Source organism: Protobothrops mucrosquamatus, unplaced genomic scaffold (genome assembly GCF_001527695.2).
Source record: "Protobothrops mucrosquamatus isolate PMUCROS unplaced genomic scaffold, P.Mucros_1.0 scaffold_198, whole genome shotgun sequence".
In the NCBI taxonomy this organism is placed as follows: Eukaryota; Metazoa; Chordata; class Lepidosauria; order Squamata; family Viperidae; genus Protobothrops; species Protobothrops mucrosquamatus.
The window spans coordinates 684,195-696,449 of record NW_015386274.1 but is presented as its reverse complement, the minus strand read 5'-3'; the positions used below and the strand labels follow the sequence as shown (position 1 = coordinate 696,449).

The following is a 12,255-nucleotide window of genomic DNA, read 5'->3' as shown; positions in this document are numbered from 1 at the left end:
TGAAATACTAGAAAATACTTGTAGCTCGAGGTTTAGATTTGGGCGGTGGTTTGCCATTTAGTTCCTGAATATTTCATTACAAGCTAGGTAACATCAGCAGCGGGATTTTAGGTAGAAGTGTCTTGTCCTCAATTGTAGAAGTAGAACTCCCCCTGATGATGTTACCTAGTCGAGTAAGAAAGCATTTGGAAACTAAATGGCAAGCTCAGAGAGCAAACCACTGCTAAGCATTTTAGGGAATAAAAGTGACTATAGATACCAATAAACAGCATGGAAACGGCATTGGTCGCGTTGGTTGATGATCTCTGGAGGGCTCAGGATAGGGGCTGTTCCTCTATCCTGGTCTTGCTAGACCTCTCAGCAGCTTTTGATACCATCGACCATGGTATCTTGTTGCACCGGTTAGGGGGGTTGGGGTTGGGGGCACCGTTTTATGGTGGTTCTCCTCCTACCTCTCGGACCGGATGCAATTTGTGTTGGCAGGGGGGCAGAGGTGAACTTCGAGGCGCCTCACTTGTGGGGTACCACAGGGGAGCCAGGAGAGCGGAGAGGACAAGTTGTAAATATACTTCGGTGACCCACTCTAGTAGGCACCAAAGCCCCACCTCAAAGTAGTCATGCGTCTACTGTGGGTCGACATGTAGTCCACCCCGGACCACCCCAACGATGCCGCGGAAGTGATGTCCCGGTGCCTGGAGGCTGTGCGAGTCTGGATGGGGAGGAACAGGCTTCGACTCAACCCGTCCAAGACCGGGTGGCTGTGGTTTCCGGCGTCACGTCATAGCCAGTTGGTTCCATCTCTGGCTATCGGGGGCGAGTCATTAGCTCCCGCGGAGAGGGCCCGCAACCTGGGCGTCCTCCTGGATGCTCGGCTGTCTTTAGACGATCATGTGACGGCCGTGGCCAGGGGGGCTTTTCATCAGGCTCTCCTGATACGCCAGTTGCGCCCCTTTCTGGATCGGGACGCCCTACGCACGGTCACTCAAGCCCTTGTTTCCTGCCTGGACTATTGCAATGCTCTCTACATTGGGCTCCCCTTGAGGTGCACCTGGAGGCTCCAGCTAGTTCAGAATGCGGCTGCACATGGGATTTTGGGGGCCTCTAGATGCTCCCATGTAACACCTCTCCTGCGCGAGCTGCACTGGCTGCCGGTGGCCTTCCGGGTACGCTTCAAGGTGTTAGTAACAACTTTTAAAGCGCTCCATGGCAATGGACCTAGGTATTTGCAAGACCGCCTCCTACCAAATATCTCCCTTCGACCAGTCCGCTCCCACAGAGAGGGCCTCCTTAGGGTACCGTCGGCCAGCCAATGCCGGCTGGCGACCCCCAGGGGGAGACCCTTCTCTGTGGCAGCTCCTGCCCTCTGGAATGACCTGCCCCCCGACCTACGTACAATTGCGGACCTGCGCCTCTTCCGCCGAGCCCTGAAAACTCATCTGTTCCATGCGGCCGGCCTGGCATAGTTTTGATTGGGTTTTGTTAGGGGTTTTATATTTTAGAGCAGGCTTTTATGTAATATTTACTGTGGTTTTTATTATTGCCTGTTCACCGCCCTGAGTCCCGTAAGGGAGACAGGGCGGTATATAAATTTAAACAATAAATAAATAAACAAACAAACAAACAAACAAACAAACAAACAAACAAATAAATTTTATTTATTTATTTATTTATTTATTTATTTATTTATTATATATGTTGACACATACGTGTGTTTACACAATACATACTGACGTTTTATATCTAAACGTAGGTTAATGTTTGAAAAGTAGTTCCTCCGTTTGAGGGGGGGTTTTTTTTAATCCTTGTTAATAGGACTAGTCCGGTAGTTAGAGATGATATCAAATCAGAATCTTAATCCAAGCATGTTGCCTGTTACCAAAGCATCAGGAGGAAATAGACTTCTAATAAATGCATTGTAATAAATGTTTCTAGGTTTCTTCAGGTTCCCTATTGTAGTTTCTTATATGAAAGAGAAAGAAGGGGATGGAAACTAATCAAGGAGAGAAGCAACCTAGAACTAAGGAGAAACTTCCTGACAGTTAGAACAATTAACCAGTGGAACAACCTGCCTCCAGAAGCGATGAATGCTCCAACACTGGAAGTTTTTAAGAAGAGACTGGACAGCCATTTGTCTGAAATGGTATAGGGTTTCCGGCCTGAGCAAGGGGTTGGACTAGATGACCTCCAAGGTCCCTTCCAACTTTATTATTATTACTACTACTACTACTACTGCTATTATTATTATTATTATTATTATTATTATTATTATTATTATTATTATTATTATTATTACTTTGCATAGAACAGTTTTAAACTATTCATTATTCATTCCTGCTGTGAGTGGAAAATATGTATTTTTCATATTTTTCATATGCATATTATAAGGATTATAAGGATTTATGTTCCTTAACATAAAAGAAAAGAAAAGGTGCTGCTTTTATATTCTGTGATCTAGATATACTTAAATTACCAGAGTATAGCAGGATTCATCGTGAAATATTGTTGGGTGACTTTCCATTTCTTTCAGGGCCTTCAACCAAAAGAATGGACAGGTAAGCCATTCTTCAGGCAATGATAGATAATTCTATCTTGCTTTTTATAATACCAAACTTTTGTAATGTAGTAATTGAAGATTTACCTTCATACTGAAAATTGATAATTTTACTTTGTTGCTAAAAACAACGATTTTTAATTACATTGGCTAAAAAGAACAATCAAAATTTCAGTCTGTAGTTAAATAGAAATGAAAATGTTTGATTATAGATCTAGGAAATCCAGGCATTTTCCAACTGTGAGGCTCCTAATCAAAGTTAAAAATTATGACATAGTGAAATAAAATAAGATACCAAGAAAGGAGTGAAATCGAATTACAATTTTTTAAATTTAAATTTAAAAAACAGTAAGTGCCTAAATTGAAAACGCTGTTGAGGTAAAGCCTAATGCAAAGTGGATGTCTTATTCTACCCCATTCCACCCTACCCTCTATTTGGGGGGAATTTGATGTCAGTATTTGCTAATTTCCCCAAATTTACAAAACATAGAATTTGCTACAATTTTCATGAATGTTGGAATTCTTAAGCTTAACATTTTTCTTAAAAATTTAAAATTATGCATCATTTTAAAATCATGATTTAGATTATATTAACCTGTATTTGTTCTACATAAGTCTTATTTATAAAATGTACCAGCTTAACTACAATCGGGTTCCATTAAAATAGGCAAACCTATTTTATATAGCAAGAAACATTTGACTATAGAAACAGACCTTTAGCTTGACAAAATTTAGAACTTATGTGTACAGTATTTTTCTTTAACTTGACTGCAGAATTACAACCTAGCTTGTGTTGTACTGACATCTGCTGAATGAAAAGAGAAGATGTAATTCTAATGACAATTTAAGTGCTACTTATCTTTTCATTAAAATAATACTATATATGCACTTTTGTGACTTAAGAGTTATGTTTGCATCTTTATACAAGGAAAATATTACATAATAAAGCTATAATAAATGTTTGATAGCATTGTTTTAACCTATATTTTGGCTTCTGCATGTCCTGCTGATTTCCTTAAAGAGTTTTTAGCCACATTGGTATTATTCACACTAGTTATTAATAATTTTCTAAAAATATGATTAGTGTATTTTAAATAATTTAGATTATAGTGCCATATTTTTTCAAGGTAACTATCATTGATCTTAATCTGATTGCTGGCCTGAGCTGTTAGCCCAGAAACACACATTTATAGCAACTCCGCTCAGTTTTATTATTTTATTACATAATTAGCTTTTTAGTACTTTTACTGGACTCATTTTTATTTAATTAATTTTGTTTGGATGAGATGAATAGTGAAGTCAAATACACAGATAATGGACTTTGCCTGGAACTGATAGTTATGGGGAAAAGAAAGAAACGCCATGATGTTAGCCTGGGACATCTCCCTCCTTTGAACTCTGCAAAACAATAAAAATTGAGGAGCACTTAGCATGAAAGAGAACTGTAAGTAAAACAAATTCTCCCCCTTCCCCAACCAATTTGAAACACTAGAATGGAAACTTCAAACAGAGCTACCAAAACAGCAACTATTAGATCTTTCTTGGGGAAGAGCAAAATGGTAGCCAGTCACCACTACAAGTAACAAACATGGGTACCGGTTCCATGGGAGCCTAAATGAAGCCCAAATCTAATAAGAAAGATCAGAACATACAGAGGCTACCCTGGGAAAATTCAACTAAATTTATGGCAAAACTGTTATGTATTAAGCAATTCAAAGGGTCTGTTATAAAGAAACGGTTAACTGTTTGTTTTATTTGAATGATAGACTGTCTGTCTATAACTTTAAGCCTGTTGTTTTAGGCAGGAATAAGTACTTTAAACTGATTGGCCGCCGCCTAGTGGTGGTCCGCATAAATATAAGTCAGGCAGCTGCTAGAGCTTGCTTCTGTGAGAACCTAATAAAGAGCTGTTAATTCTACTTCATGTCTTCAATGCCTCGCTGTTCCCACTACACAACAGTGGCAACGAAGGTGGGATTATGCTGCAAGGAGAAGAGAGCTAAGTCACTAAGGGGTAAAACCAGGCATCAGCGCCCTGGTTGGAACCGTGTTTCCCCCTTCTGCCTGCCAGTACACAAACCCTGGAGGTAGCACTTTCCTAAGGGACCCGTCCCTAGGAAACTCACAGAAGCCCTAGTAGCATAAGGCATTGGAGCCACAGCAACAGCCAACCATGGCCAAAGTAGGCAAACTTTCAGCGTTCTATGTGATGCATCCTGAACGATGGAGTTCGTATTTCTCAAGAGTTGAAAACTACTTCAGAGCGAACCAGGTCAGAGAAGATAATTTAAAAGCTACAACCTTGTTATGTGTTTGTGGCCAAGCCACCTTTGATATAGCCGAGAACCTTGTCGCTCCTGCTCCATTGGAGTCAGTCACCTTCGCTGACTTGAAAGTAAGTCTCAAGGAGCACTTTGAACCTAGACTGTCAATTATAGCTTACAGACACGTGTTTGAGCAGAGAGAACAGCAGCCAGGTGAAACCGTTGCTGAATTCGTGGCCGCCTTACGCCACGTGTCCCGGATATGCAAATTTCCCGACCTAGAAGACAGGCACTGGGACCGACTAGTCTGTGGCTTGCGAAGCAGAGACTTACAGCAAAGGCTGTTCACTAAAGAGACCCTGACATTCCAGGATGTACTGAAAGAAGTGATGGCAGAAGAGGCCACAGGTGGAGCCCTCAAGGCTTTACATCCCTCAAAGAATCTTCACAGCCATACGGCTGTGCATCATGAAGAATCAGAGAGAACTGAAGACCCAGATGTAGACATTGAGATCGAATGGGTGCAGAAGATCCCAGAAAGAAGGCAGCGGCCACTTGACAAGGCAGTTCCCTTCCCTAACTGTCTTGGCTGTGGTGGACGACACCAGCGCTCAGAATTCCGGTTTTGCATAGCTATGTGCTGAGCATGTGACAAACAAGGCCACATCGCTCCCATCTGTAAAGGTCGCCAGAGGAAATCTCCACGTGAAGACTTCCCCAGGAGAGGTAATGGGACCCCGGGGCAGAATAGAGTAGGATTTTGCTCCGGAAGAAGGAGCATCCTCAGAACTGGAGCCCATCGCCCCCTAAAAGAAAAGCTTAGACTAAAGGTCAAGCTTCAAGGAGTTGCATGCTCCATGGAACTGGACACTGGATCAGCTGTGTCTATAATCTCCTATAAGACTTTTAACTTCATATGCAGAAACGGAGGAAAACGAGTCAGACTCAAGCCATCAGACTTAGTTTTGACAGATTTTCAAAACTCCCGTGAAGCGGTTAAAGGAGAAACTACGATAAAAATGACATTCAAAGAGTTTGAGGGTCTCCTCAGTGTCGTGGTGGTGGAAGGCCCGCGAACAAGCCTGATCGGCTTAGACTGGTTTGATGCCCTGGGCATCCATGTGGCTGGCATCAACAGAACCCAAACAGCGGATTTGGCACCTGTCTGCCATGAGTTTGCAGACGTATTCAGCCCCAAATTAGGGAAGTACAAAGGAGCACCAATTGTTCTCCACCTTGATCCAACCATACCCCCAATCAGAGTAAAGCCTCATAGAGTGCCTTTTGCCCTTAAGCCCAAGATCGATGCAGAGTTAGATAAGCTTGTTCAACAGGGAGTCTTGCAACCCATTGATAGCTGTGTGTGGGAAACCCCCATAGTTACACCAGTCAAGCCTAACGGAGAGGTGCGCATTTGTGCTGATTATAAGTGTACTATTAAAAAGGCACTGCAGCAGCATGCGTATCCGGTACCTGTAATTAGCCACATTCTGGCATCCTTACAAGGAGGTCGATTATTTGCAAAGCTGGACCTGGCACAGGCTTATCAGCAACTGCCTGTGGATGATGCCTCTGCTGAAGCTCAAACAATAGTTACCCATAGAGGGGCATTCAAGGTTCGTCGCCAGCAGTTTGGAGTCAGTGTAGCCACCGGGCTCTTTCAGAGTGTGATGGAACGCATGTTAAAAAACATTCCAGGTGTGTGTCCTTATTTCAACGACATTTTAATTGCTGGGGAGTCAGCAGAGATACTTGCTGAACGCTTAAGGGCTGTTCTTCAGCGCTTCTGTGAAGCGGGGCTGAAGCTAAAAGGGGGAAAATGTCAAATTGGAGTCAATTCCACAGAGTTCCTGGGTTTCCACATTGACGCTGCCAGAATACACCCAGTTGATTCAAAGCTCAAAGCTATTTTGCAGGCTCCCAGACCAAAGTCACAGGGGGAGCTGCAAGCATTCCTGGGGTTACTTAACTTTTATCATGCCTTTCTCCCTCATAAGGCTGCATTAGCAGAGCCTCTACACAGGCTCTTAGATAAAAGAGCACCATGGCAATGGACTAGCGCCCATGAAAACAGTTTCAAAGCAGACAAATCACTGCTGTTGTCAGACTCAGTGTTAACACACTTTAACGAAAAGCTGCCTATCAGTATTGCATGTGATGCGTCATCATACGGGATAGGAGCAGTTTTGAGCCATATAATGGCAAATGGGCAACAAGCTCCCATAGTTTATTATTCAAGGACACTATCACCAGCAGAATGCAACTATGCCCAAATAGATAATGAGGCACTGGCCATCATGACCGGCATCAAAAAATTTCATGATTTCCTTTATGGTCACCCATTCACAGTCTTCACCAACTATAAGCCACTACTTGGTCTGTTCATGACAGACAAACAAACTCCTCAGATCCTATCTCCACGGATGCTAAGATGGTCCATCTTTCTTGCTACTTATAGTTACAGTCTAATTCACAAACCGGGCAAGGAAATGGGCCACGCTGATGCGCTCAGCAGACTGCCCCTGCCAAACTCAGAGCCAGATCCCGCACCTGCTGCACGCATCCTGTCAATTCAGGACTTGCCAGAATCTCCCCTTCACGCAGGGGATGTGGCTGCTGAGACAGCCTCCGACAAAACTCTCAGCAGAGTTTTGAACTGGGTGCTAAGGGGGTGGCCAGGAACCAGTCCTAGAACAGAGTTTCAGAGCTTTATGAGAAGACAGGATGAGCTGTCTGCACACAAGGGATGTATTCTATGGGGAAGTAGGGTTGTAGTCCCACACATGCTCAGGGAAAGAGTCTTAGAATCTCTACATGAGGGTCATCCTGGAATAGTCAGAATGAAGGCACTCGTGAGAAGCTACCTGTGGTGGCCAGGATTGGATAAAGATATTGAGGCTAAGTTAAAGGATGCCAGGTTTGCCAACAATCCAGACCTGAAATGCCTCAAGCCTCAGTACATCACTGGGAAACTACGCAAACTCCCTGGTCTAGGATTCACATAGACTACGCATGACCCTTCCAAGCACAGATGTTCTTCATTGTAGTGGACAGTCACTCAAAGTGGCTTGAGGTAGCACCTGTCCTTTCTATGACTACTTCCAGGACCATCCAGGAACTGCGCAGAATCTTCTCCACACATGGCTTACCCGATATAATCGTATCAGATAATGGGGCACAATTTACTGCTGCAGACTTTCAGTCATTTCTAAAGTCTAATATGATTAGACACGCCACCTCTGCCCCGTTCACCCGGCCTCTAACAGCCAAGCTGAAAGGATGGTCATGACGACCAAAGAAGCACTTAAAAGACTAACCAGGGCGATTGGCATCACAGGTTGGCAGACTTTTTGCTCTGCCAACACACTACTCCATGCACATCAACAGGTCATAGCCCAGCAGAGCTGAGATGGGGACGTCAGCTGACCACAAAGCTGGACCATCTCCATTTAGACAGAATTGCAACAGAGACAGTGTAGCCCAAGCCCCCAAGGAATTTGTGAGTCAGTGACCGAGTTTGGGCAAGGAACTACGATCAAGGGGCACTGTGGGTGGTAGCTGTGGTTTGTAAGGTGTCAGGACCACTCTCTTACAAAGTGGTCCTGGAAGATGGGCGCATTTGCGCCGCCATATCGATCAGCTGCATTGGCGGCAGGCTAATCTAACCCTCGCCGCCAACCAGGAGGAGAGCCGAGGATTGCCTGACAGCGGCAGCGCGTCTCGATCTCTGGAATCCTGTGCAACTCAAAGAGACATGCTGCATGACTCAGCCATGGGTGAGTCAATTCCGACCGAAGGAACAGTGCCTGCAGATCAGAGCATGCTGGAGGACTTATTTCCCAGCCTTTCAGGAACTGCTCCGCTTATAGATGGGTGTACATGTCTACCCGAACAGATGAACCAAAAGGAGACTGGTCTACCCGGCCAGCAAAGACAAACAGGGACTGGCCTACATGGCCAGGCAAAGCAAACAGAGACTGGTCTACCTGACCAAAGCTGTCAAAAAGACTCTGGTCTATCCAGCCAACCGAGGGTAGACCGGGAACCTCAGGCAGAAATGAGGCGATCAAAACGATTGCGGAAGCCGCCTACTTATCTAAATGAATATCTACAGTTTATGGATATGTATTGATTTAGGGGGAAGGGGTGTTATGTATTAAGCAATTCAAAGGGTCTGTTATAAAGAAACGGTTAACTGATTGCTTTATTTGAATGGTAGACTGTCTGTATAACTTTAAGCCTGTTGTTTTAGGTGGGAATGAGTACTTTAAACTGATTGGCCGCCGCCTAGTGGCGGTCTGTATAAATATAAGTCAGGCAGTTGCTAGAGCTCATATAAGTCTGTGAGAACCTAATAAAGAGCTGTTAATTCTACTCCGTGTCTTCAATGCCTCGCTGTTCCCACTACACAACAAAAACAATGCCTACTCACAGCACAAACTGTTCTCTCAATATTTGAGTAGCTTATAGCCATAAAACATGAATTAGAGACATTGAAAAGAGATACAGCTGGTTTTCTTCAACAGCAAGGACCCTCTACTCCAGGGGTGTTAAACTGCCAGCCCATGGGCTAGTTGCATTATGCAGAGACTGTGCCCACCCCAGCTCCAGCAATATGAAAAGAATTGCGATACGTTGTGACATGTCATGTGACATGGCAAGTTTGACACCCGTGCTCTACTCTCGCAAAAGCTCCTGTAACAGACACAGTCAAATTTCCCACTCAGGGCAAGTGTGCTAATAAGGAGCAAAGAGCAAAAGTAATAGTTAAAGAATTGTCAAAAAGCTGCAGCTCTCTAAGAATAACTCACTATCTTTTGATAAAGCAAAAAGAGGGGAACATACAAATGTTAAAGATTCCTTGGAAGCCAGCAAAGTATTCTCCACCAAATTAAATTGTTCATTGCAAACACAAGAGATTGCTCTCAGAATTTGCATGAACAGACTTAACCAGGAGAGCAATCCTAGGTTCCTTAGGTCAGATTCTTCACTGCCAAAGTGGGCAGATTGATCTGTGTGCTGTTGAATGGCTTCCAGATACCCCATATTGGAAGCAGATACTCCTGTCCTTTAAGCAGTCTACCATCCCTTTGATGCTATTCAAGGTGAGAACATATCTAGCTTCCTTTCAAAAAAATTTTCTACCAGAATCTTTTGTGATGAAAATAGTTAATATACTAGTTCCAAGGTCACTGCTCCTTCACTGCCAACCTTGAGAGAGCAAGACCGTGGGAATCAATCAGCCTTATTGATGAAGATATTCTCAGCACAGAAGCTGGCCTTATTAATGCTTTTGGTTCCTTAGCACAAAAAGAACAAGACAATATACTGTTTAAACTAGACAATCTGAAGAATACTTTATTGGTCACAATTGCCACAACCGAGCCACTTATAGACCTTGTATCTCCAAATATTGAGCCTCTCACTTTCCCCTCAGCAAATAATGTATTACCTGAAAATGGCCCTATAAAAAATAGAAATCTGGGCTTCCGGTTTCACGCTGTAGCAAGATGGATGCAGAGAAGCAGGGCTCTGCCTCCCATGTTCAATTTCGTCCTGGAGGCCCAAAAAGGGCCTAAAGTCGCCCTGGAGAGACGACAAAGAAGGAGGGGACCTCGTAGCTCACAGAGAGATGGTGGTCAATCCATTCAATCCAAAGAAGCCCTCTGAACCAGCAGGTGAAAGACTGGCTGCAGTTCAGCAGCCAGTCGGAAGCTACTGACAGACAAGGAAAAAAGCACCAACTAACAAAATTTAAGCAATGCGTTTGAAATGGTGAGAGTATTTTTCCTGCTCTATTACTTTAAAAAATTTCCCTGGAGAAAAGAATTCCAAAAAGCAAAACTCCCAGAAGCAAGAGGGGGGGTTTTTGGTGCCCCTCCCCCTAGAAGAATGGTGGCGGTTTAACATCTTTGGGGAGAAAAATAGTCAGATTATAAAACCTAATTGGAAATAAATTAAAGTTGTAACATTGAAAAATTTGGGAGACTCAAAATATCTTGGAAACTTTATTTGCTTTGAAAAATATCAGACTGAACTCTTGAAAAATAAGTCATGGTTGAAACATAGACTTTTAATGACATCTAGTGGTGGAAAAGAGGAACAGCACTAAGACTTTTTTGTTTTGCACTCTGTTTGAAAAGAATGGCCTTGGCTTGAAGCCCAGACAGAGATAGCAAGCTAGGCTCTTTGATGTGCCTGAACTTCTCAGCCTTTCAGTTTGCAGCTGAACTGCAATCTGAAGAAGAAGAATTTGGGCTGTTTTTCTGCAGGATGAATTATAAATGTAAACTACTCTGAAGCCAGCTGACTTTCCTGGATTATAAACATCGCTTGAGCTCCAGTATCAAGAACTACTCAGAGACAGAAGAAATCTAACCTTTGGTTATTCTCTTTGGGAGAGGCCCTATGGATTATTAACTCAGAATAGTAGGGCCTTGAGGATTACAAATCTTGGCTGACTGATGATTTTGGTTTATTGGATAACTTCTTGGAGTTGGTGCTGAAAGATAAAAGTGGATTATAAATTTTTCTCCCTCCCCCCTTTTTTTTCCTTTTTTATGGGGAACCTATTGGATTATAGATCTTTATTTTCAAGAACTACAGTATCTAGACACAGAAGAAATCTGACTCTTGGTGACTCCCTTTGGGGGAGCCCCTGTTACACAACAGGACTTTTTGGATTACAAATTGGAGCTGATTGATAATGCTGGACTTTTGGATAATTATTTGGAGTTGAGATTGAAAGACAGAACTGGACTACAAACTCTCTTTCCTCCTCTCTCCTCCTGTTTGGGGGAGCCTATTGTATTACAAGAGACTATAGATAAAGACTACAAGGATTTTTTGAAATGAACCTAAAAGACATATTGTAATATTGACTATAGGATTGAAGGTTTTATGTAAGATTGATAACTGGGGAATATATTAGAACTGAGAAGGTCTGAAGGGTGGGAATAAAAATGAATGTTCCTAATCTAAGGCTTGCGACCAAAGTCAAAAATAACAAAAAAAGCTTCTTTCAACATGTAAAGAACAAGAAAAAATGAAGGAAACGATTGGTCCATTAGTGGGTGAAAGTGGCAAGAAGGTGACAAGCAACAGGGAGAAAGCAGAACTATTTAACTCGTTTTTCGCATCTGTCTTTACACAAAGGGAAAAAGCAGACCAACCTATCAAAAATAGTGCCATAAAAAACAGAATAGAAACACAAGTTAAGATAGGCAAGAAAATGGTAAGTGAACACCTGTCCAGCCTAGACGAGTTCAAATCACCAGGACCAGATGGACTACACCCCAAGGTTCTCAAGGAACTGGCAGATGTGATCTCAGAACCACTGAACTATATTTTTCAAAGATCCTGGTGCACTGGGGAACTACCAGAGGTCTGGAAAAGAGCTGATGTAGTTCCCATCTTCAAAAAAGGAAAAACAACGGATCC

The 12,255-nt window shown here is 43.0% G+C and overlaps 1 pseudogene; it reads left to right on the top strand.

The window, feature by feature from the left end:
• The first annotated feature begins 4,724 nt into the window (after positions 1–4,724).
• LOC114923255 lies at positions 4,725–8,947 on the top strand (annotated as a pseudogene).
• The last annotated feature ends 3,308 nt before the right edge of the window (positions 8,948–12,255 follow it).